This window comes from Lepisma saccharinum (genome assembly GCF_977018435.1).
Source record: "Lepisma saccharinum chromosome 12 unlocalized genomic scaffold, izLepSacc3.1 SUPER_12_unloc_1, whole genome shotgun sequence".
NCBI classification, from domain to species: domain Eukaryota; kingdom Metazoa; phylum Arthropoda; class Insecta; order Zygentoma; family Lepismatidae; genus Lepisma; species Lepisma saccharinum.
In genome coordinates this window covers 3,951,314-3,963,843 of record NW_028142891.1, presented here as the reverse complement: position 1 = coordinate 3,963,843, position 12,530 = coordinate 3,951,314, and the positions used below count along the sequence as shown (strand labels likewise).

General features: G+C 38.8%; 1 long non-coding RNA gene across 1 annotated transcript; it reads left to right on the top strand.

Moving 5' to 3' along the window:
* Window positions 1–2,192: 2,192 nt before the first annotated feature.
* LOC145982197 (uncharacterized) lies at window positions 2,193–11,060 on the top strand. The gene is made up of 2 exons (XR_014441028.1): window positions 2,193–2,260; window positions 10,540–11,060. It is a non-coding gene; the product is annotated as an uncharacterized LOC145982197 (long non-coding RNA).
* The last annotated feature ends 1,470 nt before the right edge of the window (window positions 11,061–12,530 follow it).

Genomic DNA, 12,530 nt, shown 5'->3' with positions numbered 1-12,530 from the left:
AAAGTTAGTGTTGCTCACGAGACGAGACATTTCCCGTCTCATCTCATAAAAGGAGACGGGACAAGCGAATGTTTTTAAAATGAGATTAGAATGACTAAAAAGTAACAGGTTGTGTGATACTTAGATTGTGTTAGTTGGTGGTGGCGGTAGTGTGTGTGTCAGGGGGTCTCCTTCACCCCGACTTCGAATACTGCTAGTAGTAATTCAACTTCATTGTTGCGATTAGCCAAAAGTGGGAAGAAATGTGATATTAGGGAAGATACATATTAAATTAACCATGCGTTCTCATCGTTGCAGTTAAACAAAGCGACGGAAAATGCGACGTAAAAGTAGGATAAATACAAAAATTTACATTATACCGTATCACCTCTTATATTGCAGAGATTGGCGTGTAAGCCAGTGTTCTAAACGTATTGTTAATATAAAATTTGCGAAGAAAATATTATGATGAAAATAATTGTAATTTCAGAAAAGGCATTCCTATAAAAATAAGTTCTTCCCAGTCAGAACCAACCTATGTATTCACAATGAACAAGACTGTTCACGTGTTCAGCCATTGACTGTTACGAGTTTTGCTTTATCACCCTAATGGGAAAACCCTCTACCAAGTGGCTGAAGTATAGCAAATACTCCTATACTTTTAGGACATCATTCATCTCCAAGAAATGGAGCACACATTTTTGCACTGGAAGTTAGAAGATACTTGGTTTATACAGTAACAAGTGGCTTTGCTGTCGCTTCCACGGCTCATGCTAAGTTGACGGGACGAGCAGAAGCCCTGCCTGCACGCATATCTAAGTGATGACGTCAGAGGACCTCTCGTCTGTGCAGAGGACGTTTTCAAATCAGCGACGTAGAAGGTGAATTTCAGCGGGGTTTGAAGGCGTGTTTCTCGAGAACCAAAACAAATATCGCCGAGATATTTTGCACATCTCATGTTTGTGTCATTATCCCCCGGGCTCGATACCAGGGTTGGCAAAATTTGTGTTTTTTTTAAAAAAGGAACAAAACAAACTGTTTTTTTGTTTTTAACATAGTTTTAAACATGAGTTAAAAAAACATGTTTTAATCAAAAGAAAGTTAAACTTTTCCCAGTAAATTATAGTTAAAGTCATTAAAGGAAAAATACTCATTTTTATGAGTACTGTGGCGACAAGGAGATAAGATATCCCTTTGGAGATAAGGTTTACCATACTGCAGGGTACGGGTGTGCGGGACAGAATTTTTTGAGTCTGGTCTGGAAATTCTTTAAATACCGACATTCGGGACCTTAAGTGCTTGTTTTTGCACTTCTAGTACAAAAACTAACAATTTCCGATAAGTTCCAGACATTTACAATGCAGAGAACGTCGAGAATTGACGACGTTTTAAAATGACCATTCGGCATTTACCGACTGCTTGGGATCCCGAAAAGTCGGGAAGTCATTTCCGGAAGTCGGGATCGGGACGGGAATTTTCTTTCCCGATCTCGGTCCCGACTTTTCGGGATCCCGCACACCTCTACTGCAGGGACAAAAGTTGGGGGTAATAGCCCCTCTTTTCTGTCACTACTGTTGAAGGTTAGGATTCATATTCGTTTGTTTTAAACATGCCAACCCTGCTCAATACCCAGTGGAGGTACATAGTAGTTCGGATCCCACTTTATACTGTAGGTCCAGTCCCGATTAGCCTTACTGTGCATAAAAGTGGACTTAAAACACCATATCATGGGGCGAAGGGGGGGAAGTTTGTCAACTCATGTGGAATGGCTCGTTATTGAAACTAGGTAACGCCGATACTTTTCCTACAGTACCAAGAGGGGTGTAAGGGGTGACCTTCCACCTAGTACACCCAAATGTCAACCTCACTTCCACGGACACCCTGGACTGAAGACTATTGAGGCTATGGCGACTGGCCCCATGGCCAGTATAATTTTCTTTGTATTGTCCTGTTCTTTTGTCCTTATGTGTGCTGAGTGCCCCTTTACAGCCTCAGCTTTTAACGAAAGTCAGAACATTTTAATATTTTATGATTTTAGTTCTGCAACGTTCGAGTTGTTGTGTGTAATGATAAGGGCTGGACCCCGTATAATCTGACGGGTGCAAATTAGCCTTAGTGCTGACGCACCCAAAATTTTAAATTCAAATTCAAAAAAAAAATTCAAAGTGCCGAGAATATTGCATGACAGTACCTGTCAACACTGGTCGCTTGTAGTATGTCTATGGCACAGATTAGATATAGGTTTTTGGAAAATATTTGCTTCATGGTCCAAGGTTTTGAGGTAAGGTAACGTGAATATTTGTGAAGCATATCTCATGCATTTAGAGACTAACTAATGACAAACTGTTGGTTTTTAAATGTAACGATTAATTATATGATCAGTCACCTCCCAACGAACAAACTGGTGTTATTTAAATGCAGTGGCCGCGGTGGCTCAGTCGGTAACGCGTCTGACTACCATGCTCAAGGTCCCGGGTTCGATCCCCGGCCGGTTCAAATCCGGGAACTTTTCTAACGGTGGAAGCGGCCCCGGCGCCCACCCAGCGTCGAATAACATGGGTACCTGGGGGAAACCCTGGGGGGTAAAGGCGGTCAGGGGCGTGATGCTGATCACATCACCCCCACTCACGACCGGATCAAGAAAGTGTGGGGCGTTACCCCCACACCCCCTATACGCCTTCATGGCGTGGTGCTATGCACAGGGGAACACTTTACTTTACTTTTTTTAGGGTACTAATTTACTATGCTTCGGACAGACTTCTTCATTTTTACAGAAAAAACTACTTACTGTAATGCTGTAGCATTGTGTAACATCGGGAAGGTGTTTTGTGTGATGTGGGAATGTTTCATAACGTACTATTTTGCATTGCGGAACATTTCTTTAGGTGAAATAATGAATTTCTAACGAAAATAATGTCTATTTCTTACATTAACGAGTACTTACTGTTGTTCGTTATTTCCCACAAACCATCCACGGGTAGCCCCAAAAACCATTGACGTTAGCCCAAAAATTCACGAGAGCCCCACGAACCATCACGGGGACGAGGTATGCCTACTAGGTTAGGTTAGGCCTGTTAGGTTAGGTTCCATTAGCACTCCTTTCGTTCAATTTAGCATATACGGACATCGGCTTGTAGCAGCAGAAATAGCGCGTTGGAAATAGATTTTCGTAGAAAACCACATGCATTCGCATTAAAATGGATCAAAACTACATTCCCGAACATCAACAACGCTACAGAAAATGATTTGCGTAAGTACTTTCTCCTGTAAATTTGAAGAAATCCGTCTCTGGTATAGTAAAGTGTTACCGAAACTACTTACAGAAGTGAGTTTCTGCAGTCTTTTGGTAGCTCGTGGAAGTATTTTCTCCCTTTGTTCAACATATTCGGCTGGTAAATCATGTATTTTTTGACATTAATGTAGCTCTTGCCACCATTACCTTCGACTACGTGAATCAAATGTTCTGTGCGTTCGATTATGTAACCCCCTGTTATTGTAGTAACCACGCGGTAGTTTTACAAGATGACGTGTCAGCGTGTTTTTTCCCAATTAAATTTCCCTTCCGTGAATAGTTTGTGGATCAATTTTCGCTTAAAAACCTTGGTAAATGTCTGTTATATCAGAGACACATTTCTTCATTTTTACAGAAGAAACTACTTACGGAAATGAGTTTCTGTAGTATTTTGAAAGTTCTTGGAGGTATTTTCTCACCGTAGAATGCTGCACAACAAGAAATAAGCACTTTTGATATAATAAACTTGCATTTTGTGTAAAGCGACATTATTATGCCGTTGTTTCCATTATGTACCTGCTGATGGCACGAGCGTCGAAAGTCATGCGGTCTCGCCAGTGTTTCCAAACGTGCCTTTTTTTTACCAGAATTTTATTTATTTTATTTTTTTAACTATGCTTACCTAACCCAACCTAACCTAACCTTGCCGGAAATGGTTCTTGGGGCTATCGTGAAGGGTTTTTGGAGCTATCGTGAAGGGTTTTTGGAGCTATCGTGAAGGGTTTTTGGGGCTATCGTGAAGGGTGTTTGGGGCTATCGTGAATGGTTTGTGGGGGCTATCTGTAAATGGTTTGTGATGACTTAATGAACACGAATGTAGGTATTTTTCAGTTAAGAAGGTTGAAACACTGCATACCCCGCTCCAAATCGACAAAACACAAGCACGACGCACGCTGAACCACAGCTGTGCGCGCCATATTGTATGTTCTCAACGGAAGAAAGGACCCAAAAGAATTACTCGTAATGTGAAAAATCGAAGTTATTTTCTTGTAAAAAGCATAATGGCACCTTCAACTATGTTCCACAATACACAATTGGTAAGTACGAACCATTTAAAACTGAAAATATTCGATAGAAATGTGTCTCCGATATAACAGACAATTACCTAAACCTTCTGTGAATATTGTGTGGCATTTTTTGGTTAATAAGTTTGTAAACACTGAATATCAGCTGATGATAGACAACGTGAGTCAAGATTTGCCCGCCATATTGTATGTAACAAAAGCGAATTAGCAACGAACAATAAATACTTGTAATGTGAAAAATTATGCTTTTTTCACTGAAAAAAGCCTAATCCCATATTCAATAATGTTCCGCTATGCATAACAGGTAAGTACAAATGTAAATAATTAGGAAATAAAGGAATGAAATGTGTTTTCACTATACCATACTGTTACCGTAATGTGAAAAATTACACTTTTTACAGTGAAAAAAGCATAATCCCATGTTCAAAAATGTTCCGCTATGCATAACAGGTAAGTACAAATGTAAATAAGTAGGACATAAACGAGTGAAATGTGTTTTCACTATACCAGACTGTTATCGTTTTTGGGGCTATCCATCAAAGGTTCGTGGGGCTATCCGTCAATGGTTTGTGATAGCATAATGAGCACGAAAGTAGGTATTTTTCGGTTAAGAAGTTTGAAACACTGCATACCCACTCCAAACCGACAAAACACAAGCACGGCACGCTGATCCACAGTTGTGCTACACGGTAAAGTAACACGCTAAGGTAACAGAAGTACTTTACTTCACAAGTACATATTTCCGAGAGCGGTATGAATTTACAGTACCGGAAGTATATCCAATTGCTTTCAAATTCGGCATACTCACTAATTTTGGCTTCCTAATCACGAATCTGCAGTTAAAATTTGGTCGTCACGTCTAAAAATTGCAAAATAACCTTGTCAATTACCGCTATGATTCTCCATACACTAACATGGAAACCATGTTTTCTGATATGAAGACATCTTCCTTTCCGTACAATGGTCTGACGTAGTCATAACACAACGTTGCTCAAGTGTTGTGCAATTAGTGAGACCCATTGCATGGAGCTTTGAGTTGTATGTGAGAAAGTGGCATCTTGCGTAAAGGTGGAAAACATGTTTGGCCCATGAACCATTCACGGTACGGTTAGGTTAGGCAAGCATAGTTAAAATTAAGGGTCCATCATAAACATAGTTTTGATCATTGCAAAAAAATAGTTGTTTTCTTCATAAATCAAGGGTATTTACTCCGTTCACGGACCCACTTTTTTTTTTAACTTATTTTGCAATTTCTAGACGTGACCGCTAAATTTTAACTGCAATTCATGATTAGGAGGCCAGAATTAGTGAGTATGCCAAATTTGAAAGCTATTGAAGATACTTCCGGTATTGTAAATTCACTCCCCGAGAGCTAAAATCAACTGAAAACGTTCATGAGCAACAAAATCTTCATAAACCATGCAAAATATTTCACATTCTCTAGGGGGTACAGAGGGTCAAGTGTACCAAAAGCCCTTAGGGGTAATTCCATGCCACATGAACCAAAAAAAAAAAAAAAATTGGAATTTGATGTCATGGATTTGACGAATTTCTGGTATACACATGTCTTATCATCTGAAGTGAAGAAAATTTTATTTTTTATGTTGGCGGTTTTTGAGGGAACGACTGAAGATGACCGGACCCCTCTCCTATTTTCTTCATATTTGGCATACTCATTAATTGAGGCCTCCTAATCACGAATCTGAAGTTAAAAGTTGTCAGAAACTTCTAGAAATTGCAAAATAAGCAAAAATAAGGTGTTAATTTTCGGAATGGAAACCGTCTATTTTCGCGAAATTTTTTGTTCCACAAGCACATATATATATTCCTGATACTACCACGACACCAAATTTTAAGTACGTTTGCCTAACCTATGTGAAACTAACCTAACCACATGTCAATGGTTCGTGGAGCTAGCATCAATGGTTCGAAATTATTTTACAATTTCTAGATGTTTCCGACAAATTTTAACTTCAGATTCGTCATTAGCAGGCCTCAATTAGTAAGTATGCCAAATATGAAGAAAATCGGAGAGGGGTCTGGTCATCTTCAGTCATACCTTTTTGAGTTATTGAATTTTGAAAATTGACGTAATTGGCCATTGAAAAATGCTCTATACTTACATGAGATTAACACACTAGTCCCGTCTAGTTGGCTGCACTTTTTGACACTTGGTGCAGTGCAGGTGTATCCAGTGTCAGAGTGGTGCAAGGAAATTACGTTCAACCAACTGGACTGAAAACGGTGTTCAAATTCAGAAGATTCAACAAATGTCTGTCTGCTGCTTTAAAGGGTCATTTAGTTACTTAGCATGCACCTCGTGACCATGCACCAAACTTGCACCGGTCCGAAAGGTAGTGCAGACACCAAATACACTACTTGACTTGAAATCAAGTAACTAGACGACTGTGTGTTGCACTGTGCAGCCAACTAGACTGGGCTAATACAACACCCGAAAAAGTCTTTAAGCCAAACAATTTTAAATGCACCTTGTTGTGGGGACCGGGAAGTTAAAGCACGTGGGCATGTTTTCATGCAAATAATCGACTAATTTAATTAAATATTCCATAACTTAACCACAACCAGATTTGAGAGAGGGTAGGATTGGAGGGAAAGATTGAAATAAGTCCCTCTGTATGTATAATCAGTCTCGATGACTGAGTGGTCATCGTAACGTGCTACGAAGCCAGAGGCACTACTCCGAACCATAGTACATCATAGATATATCAGTGTGTTTGTATCTTCCTCAGTTTCATCCTCATCGTAGTGATCAAACCAATAGGTAGAAATTCGACTTACAATAAGACATAGGCCAGGTAGTTGTTTATGTATTTGTTATTTGACGTTGTTTTTCAACCACTTTTGTTTAATTACGACGACGAGTGATAATGAAGATTAGATTAAATTAAAGGCAGTCACAAGAACACCCATGTCCATGCTGTGATTCAAACCCAGGAACCTTAGTGACTAGATTGAAGGTTGAATACTAAAGGTGATTTGCCATCGAGGTGCCACAAATTTCTTTGTGATTATTCCCTTCATCCTCAAATGGGGGGAGTCATCTTTTGTTATATGTATTTTCTCCCTTTAGATTTATTTCTTTTAAAATTAATATATGTACATTTCAAATGGCATACATGATTTTCATTTTCCAAACACAAAATAATTTTCTATTATGATTTTTTAAAAAAACAAAGTGAATTTTGTATTTATGCCACCCTCATAACACGCCCATCAAATTTATCATTTCATCATTCATTTTTTTGTTGTGATTAGCCTAAAGATGTAGAAAAGGGGCATATTTTTCCTGCATATACTAGTAGCAAAATATTTAATACATAAAGTTGTATTTTTTTTACCCACATGCAACTTGCTGTGCTCAGGTACCCTTAACCCTCCGTAACCACGTAAAAAAAAAATGGGTGATTTATGAAGATTACTTTCCATGCAAACTATTCTTGTTGTTTTTAGCTCTCACATGTATTATAGTGGAGTAGTAAGTTTTTTGGTAGTACTATTTATTACGTCATTTTCATCGTTGCCATCTCCCCGTGGTATGAACTAAATGTCTGGAATTATGTATTATACATTGCATTTGTAGAAAGGAATTGGTTTGGAAAGTGATGACAGAAGAATGGTAAATAGATGTGAACAAAATTTGACATGCTTTTTTTGTTTGTGAATGAAGATTGGGAATCCTGGTGTGACGTTGGGGTCACAAGATTTACTGCAGATGATGGTTCAGGTATGACTTATCGCACCCAACTCAAACACCTTCTTGTCAAGGACCGTATTTAATCTTCTAACTTAAGCGCAGAATGCTTTGATGGTTAGGTTAGGCTTCTTGGGTTTAAATCTCTCAGCATAAATACAGTACATTTTGCGTAACAACGAAAGCACTTAGCCTGATGCCAGTAGACGAAATGCAGCACTTGTTCAAAAAGATTTTTGAGTTTGCAAGGAGCGAGACGTGCATGTCACATGGTACTTGGCTTGTGTTTGGAAGATGGCCATGCGTCTGTAGAATGGTAAGTGCTTGTGAACCAAAATTGGACAGTGTTCCAATATATTCAGCTTTATTGCATTTTTGGGCCGGAAGCCAGAGATTTATTTCTGAGAGTTGCAGGAGGATGGTTTAGTGAACGGGATCAAGAAATGTGCCAAGTGCAGTAGATGATATTGCAGAAATGTAGGGATGAAGTTAGAAGAAATGGCAGCGAATAAAGAGTTGGTTTGTGGAAGTCCTTTTTATGTGTTCTAAATGTAAATTGGATTGCTCTGCTATGACTGGAACATTTTTTTTGCAAATATGAAACTCAGTCTGACATGCATTTTTTCAATTATGTTTCTGTGCTCTTGCACCTTTTCGCTTCACCCCATCTCCACTGGTAAGTACTTTAAAAAAATATATATTTTTGTTCATATTGGAATGGTTGTTAGGTTTGATGACAGTTTGACATTGTTGTTACATCAGGTGTGTTACTTTACTTTTGCTGCTCTTTGGGAATTTTTATGGAAATAAGGAGTGAAAGTAGTCCGGAATAGGAGTTTGTTTTACTTACTTGGGCAATATTTTGGGAGAGGTCCATTATATTTAAAGGTTGACTACTAATTGATACCCAAATGGCCACCTCGCTTCCACATAGGACACCCTGGACTGCATTTTGCAGACTATCAAGGCTTTGGCATTTGTATAATCCTCTATGGCATTTGGGTTTATGATTGTCTCTTCATCTCTTTCACCTTATCTGGTAGTGTTGTCAGCTTGTAAGCAAGACCACATAGCGGTTCAGTTCCCACTTGAACCATCATACAAACACAGGTTATGAAGGAAGAAGAGTATTGCTTGTGTTTGTTGGATATTTTGGCATTTGACCTATGAGTTACTTTGATGTAGGAGAGAAGAGCTTTGGATAAGCTGTTGAATGCAGTGGGAAGGTAGGGACTTCGATCCACTTATTCTTGCTGTTGGGAGTTGGTAGACTGAGTAGGATATCTGATCTGCATTTCTGTTTTGCTGCACCAAGAGGAGAGTTGGGACTCTGTGTGATCCTGCTTTAGTTCTACTTCCATGATGGTGGATCTCTTTTCCCTTAGTTGTTCATATCTGGGTTTTGATGGGTTGTTGGGAAAGTGATGGATATATTGGTTGCCTGCGTCCAGTGTTCTGTACACTGTGGTTATGCATACATGAGTTTATCTGTATTTATATACTGCAGCGTCTCATTTCTCAAAATATGAAAATCAGGTTGCAAGTTGGACAATTTAATCTCTAAAACAATAACTGTGCCTCAGAATCTATTTTTGGTGTATAAATTGGGAATAAATTGTGTGTAACGTAGAATTGTGGAAGAGTATTATTGTGTAGGACAGTTGTCTGTGAATCACACTTAATGTTTCACCAGTTATCTTTCATGAAAGTCAATATGTTTGATTGCCTACCTTACCATGATTGATAGAGCACTTTTGGTAACAAAAGAAGGTAGATGATTTTGACTGTTTACTAGTGTTAAACAGAGAATAATAGGAGGAGAAAGGTAGGTGGCCGAGATACAAGCCAGCACTTCCTGGTGGCGGCACTGGCTGCTACTCTCAATGATGCACTTAGATATTCGTAACCTTTGCTTATATAGTAGCCAGTTGCACTGTACTTTGCAACCTCCGTTTCCTGTGGAATTCTCCTACACAAGTTGGAGAATTGCATGAAACTGAGGAAACCGGATGTGAAATTGAAGACTAAAATCGTTAAATGCTGTAAGTGCCACAATATTTCAAACACCATTTTCCATGTTATACTGTGAAATGTGCCATTCTTTATACTGTGGTAAACGTGAAATGTGGCTGGTAGCCCTCTAAGTAGTTCAAAGGGCATGTAAAGAGGCACTAGTGTGAATGTTCTTACGGGCTAATGTGCTGAACGATGCGATTTCCCAACACTTTTGCTTTTGGCACTTACAACGTTTACCACTTTTAGTCCTCAATTAATCGGGAAACAAACATTCTGCACCCACATTCCTAGTATTCAGCAAATCAATATTTTGACAATATTTTTCATTTATGGATTGTTATTTTAATTCAGCTGAATTTTCAAATGCTAACCATGTAGTAAGGATGCATATTTTCAAATCTAACCGTAACTTCACCTGGACTAAAAGTAATGGTGAAGACATTTTTGATAATCCTGTTAAAATTTTCTTGCTATTTAAGTTTTTTTTACAAGTGAATTTTTCTTGCATCTTTCAGGGTGTCATCATGGGATATCATACTAGGAAGGTGCTCTGCGGTGGAGTGAAAAACAAGTACTGCTATACTGCTTCAAAAGTGAGCAGCCAAAAGAATGCCTTTGCTTCGAGAACTGCTTCAACTAGATTTGAGCTCAAGTGCTATGGAAGCAGATACCACTGTCTGGGACTTCTGCTAAAGTGAGACTCATTACGGCATCATATGCAACAAACCAATAGCAGGTAGAGGCATAAGAAAGGTGTAGAGATGGAACACTACCATTCTGCTGTGGCAACACTCACTGGGGCCACAAGAATGTTCTCAGTTTACCTTGTGGCATTTTCGCAGTAATGTTTTCAACATTGCAGTTGTCCTTGGAGTTATTGCAACCATTCTTAAAACTTTCAAACCCTCAGAAAATTATTCTCTTAACATTTTTTATAATAGCTGTAGAATAGGTATCACACCTTGATCGCATCTGACTTCTTCTATATTTCACAGAAGTGATTTATCAGTAGACAAACAGGGGCCGTCAACCCACTGCCCCCTCGAGAATTACATCGATTTTTTTTTCATACGACAGATTTCAATGTTTTACGTAATATAAAAGTGGTTCCAACGGTAGAAATCCACAAATAACGGAGATATTTGATCGCAAAGTATGACCCGCGTAAGAACAAGAAACTCCTATTCCAGACTACTATCGCTCATTTTTCCCATAAAAAATTTCCAAACAGCAGCAAAACTAACACTCCTGACATTACTACGACCCCAAATTTTAAATATGTTTGCCTAACTTAACCTTACCGTTCATGTTTCATGGGGTTATCCGTGAAGGTTTGTGGGGCTACCCGTGCATGACGTCGGCACCAAATTTTAACTGCAGATTCGTGATTCTGAGGCCTAAATTATTGACTATGCGAAAAATGAAAGAAATTAGGGAACCGTCCAGTATTGTAAAATCATGCCACAACCATTTCCAATACGAACGAGAATATATAATTTTAAAAAGTACTAACCTTAAAACAATGCACTTTCTGTTACGTGGTTGCCCAGCCGAAGAATGCCACGATACTGAAAATGTCTATACACTCCCCAATATGCATTTTCAATGAATACCGCACCAAAAATGCATGCCCACCTTGCAAACAAAATCCCAGTACCATGTGACATGAACCGAAACATCGTCTGCAGTAAATCTTGCACGCTGTGATGTAATACCAGGATTGCCAACCTTCAATCTCAGATATTTTCCAACACAGCTCCAAGTTACAAAACACAAATAACGTAACAACATGTTTTTTCATATCACATGCCATGACGTCATAAATAGTCCCATCAAAAAAATATCATTACTCCACTGTAATACATCTCCTAAAGCTAAAAACATCACAAATCGTTCGTATAGAACATAATCTTTATAAATGACACAAAAATCATCACTTTATCGAGGGGTACGCAGCGTCGACGGTGCCAGGAAATGTTTTTATTCAAGTATTGGGACATGTTCTCACTGCAACATTTACATCTGTTGTATGTAGAAAACATTTTGTGGTTGCTGCTAGGTGATTTATGAATGAAAGCCATTCTTCAGTGTGGACAATAATCACATGACATGCCTCTTTTCCTGCACTCTGTGTTTATTTCTCTTAGCTGCATTTTCAGGATTTGCCAATTGGGTGGTGCATCCAGGATTCATTCCGTTCATGCACTTTCTTTATTTCCAATTTTTGGTGTAAGGGGTGATGCTTACACGTAGTACACCCAATTGTCAACCTCACTTCCAACTAGTACACCCTGGACTATTTTGTAGACAAACGAGGCTCTGTCGTCTTACTCTATGGCCAGTATATTTCTGTATATTGCCCTGTTTTTTTCTTCTTATGTGTGCTGTGTGTCCCTTTACAGCCTTGGCTTTTAATCAAAGTCAGAATGTTTTATTATTTTAGTTGTACGACATTACGGTTATGTTATTGATCCTCGTTCAACGTAAGAGTGCAAAATAGCCTTCT